This window comes from Oncorhynchus mykiss, chromosome 4 (genome assembly GCF_057628025.1).
Source record: "Oncorhynchus mykiss isolate SJ-2025 chromosome 4, ASM5762802v1, whole genome shotgun sequence".
Taxonomy (NCBI): domain Eukaryota; kingdom Metazoa; phylum Chordata; class Actinopteri; order Salmoniformes; family Salmonidae; genus Oncorhynchus; species Oncorhynchus mykiss.
Genome location: NC_143025.1, coordinates 94,597,501 through 94,600,000, shown reverse-complemented (window position 1 = coordinate 94,600,000; position 2,500 = coordinate 94,597,501). Strand labels below are relative to the sequence as shown.

Here is a 2,500-nt window from a genome sequence, read left to right as displayed (position 1 = left end):
GACAGGAGAAGTACTCCAGATATAACAAACTGACCCTAGCCCCCCGACACATAAAGTACTGCAGCATAAATACTGGAGGCTGAGACAGGAGGAGTCAGGAGACACTGTGGCCCCATCCGAGGACACCCCCGGACAGGGCCAAACAGGAAGGATATAACCCCACCCACTTTGCCAAAGCACAGCCCACACACAACTAGAGGGATATCTTCAATCACCAACTTACCATCCTGAGACAAGGCCGAGTATAGCCCACAAAGATCTTCGCCAAGGCACAAACCAAGGGGGGCGCCAACCCAAACAGGAAGATCACATCAGTGAGTCAACCCACTCAAGTGATGCACCCCTCCTAGGGTCGGCATGAAAGAGCACCAAAGCTTTCCTTAATTAAGTTTGGGTCAGTCACAGTGGTCAGGTATTCTGCCACGGTGTACTCTCTGTTTAGGGCCAAATAGCATTCTAGTTTGCTCAGTTTTTTTGTTAATTCTTTCCAATGTGTTAAGTAATTATCTTTTTGTTTTCTCATGATTTGGTTGGGTTTAATTGTGTTGCTATCCTGGGGGGGGGGGGGGGGGGGTCTCTTTGTGATCAGAGCCCCAGGACCAGCTTGCTTAGGGGACTCTTCTCCAGGTTCATCTCTCTGTAGGTGATGGCTTTGTTATGGAAGGTTTGGGAAATCACTTCCTTTTATGTCTCTTTCCTGTCTCTTTATTCTGACTGATTCTGCTCTGCATTATTTGGTGTTCTACGTTGTACACGGAGGACATTTTTGCAGAATTCTGCATGCGGAGTCTCAATTTGGTGTTTGTCCCATTTTGTGAAGTCTTGGTTGGTGAGCAGGACCCCAGACCTCACAACCATAAAGGGCGCAATGAGTTCTATAACTGATTCAAGTATTTTAAGCCAGATCCTAATTGGTATGTCGAATTTTATGTTCTTTTTAATGGCATAGAAGGCCCTTCTTGCCTCGTCTCTCAGATCGTTCACAGCTTTGTTGAAGTTTCCTGTGGTGCTGATGTTTAGGCCGAGGTATGTATAGTTTGTTGTGTGCTCTAGGTCAACGGTTCCTGATGGAATTTGTATTTGTGGTCCTGGCAACTTTTTGTCTTACTGAGATTTACTGTCAGGGCCCAGGTCTGACAGAATCTGTGCGGAAGAATTAGGTGCTGCTATGGGTCCTCATCATCAGCAAACAGTAGACAATTAACTTCAGATTCAAATAGGGTGAGGCAGACTGTTCTAGTGCCCTCGCCAATTCGTTGATATATATGTTGAAGAGGGTGTGGCTTAAGCTGCTTCACTGTCTCACCCCACAGCCCTGTGGAAATGCACACTTGTTGTTTGTGTGGATTTTATTATGCTTATTCACTTTCATTCAGTGTGTATAGCAGACCCTCATGCCAATTTGAATCTAAAGCTTTTTTTGAAATCAACAAAGCATGACAAATTTGTATTTGTTTTGGTTTGTTTGTTTGTCAATAAGGGTGTGCAGGGTGAATACGTGGTCTGTCGTACGGTAATTTGGTAAAAAAGCCAATTCGACATTTGCTCAGTACATTGTTTTCACTGAGGAAATGAATGAGTCTGCTGTTAATGATAATGCAGAGGATTTCCCCAAGGTTGCTGTTGACCCATGTCCCACAGTAGTTATTGGGGTCAAATTTGTCTCCACTTTTGTGGATTGAGGTGATCAGTCCTTGGTTCCAAATATTGAGGAAGATGCCAGAGCTGAGGATGATGTTAAAGAGTTTAAGTATAGCCAATTAGAATGTGTGCTCTGTATATTTTACCATTTAATTCAGGATACAGTCAACCTCAATTTTTTCCTGTAGTACATTCAATGTAATTGGAGAATCCAGTGGGTTCTGGTAGTCTTTAACAGTACATTCAATGTCATTGGAGAATCCAGTGGGTTCTGGTAGTCTTTAACAGTACATCCAATGTCATTGGAGAATCCAGTGGGTTCTGGTAGTCTTTAACAATACATTCAATGTCATTGGAGAATCCAGTGGGTTCTGGTAGTCTTTAACAGTACATTCAATGTCATTGGAGAATCAAGTGGGTTATGGTAGTCTTTAACAGTACATTCAATGTCATTGGAGAATCCAGTGGGTTCTGGTAGTCTTTAACAGTACATTCAATGTCATTGGATAATCCAGTGGGTTCTGGTAGTCTTTAACAGTACATTCAATGTCATTGGAGAATCCAGTGGGTTCTGGTAGTCTTTAACAGTACATTCAATGTCATTGGAGAATCCAGTGGGTTCTGGTAGTCTTTAACAGTACATTCAATGTCATTGGAGAATCCAGTGGGTTCTGGTAGTCTTTAACAGTACATTCAATGTCATTGGATAATCCAGTGGGTTCTGGTAGTCTTTAACAGTACATTCAATGTCATTGGAGAATCCAGTGGGTTCTGGTAGTCTTTAACAGTACATTCAATGTCATTGGATAATCCAGTGGGTTCTGGTAGTCTTTAACAGTACATTCAATGTCATTGGAGA

General features: G+C 42.6%; 1 protein-coding gene across 2 annotated transcripts in view; it reads left to right on the top strand.

Moving 5' to 3' along the window:
• The window catches only part of LOC110521125 (runt-related transcription factor 2), a 223,668-nt gene that overhangs the window by 56,324 nt on the left and 164,844 nt on the right, over positions 1 to 2,500 (top strand). The gene's annotated exons all lie outside the window — the stretch shown is intronic.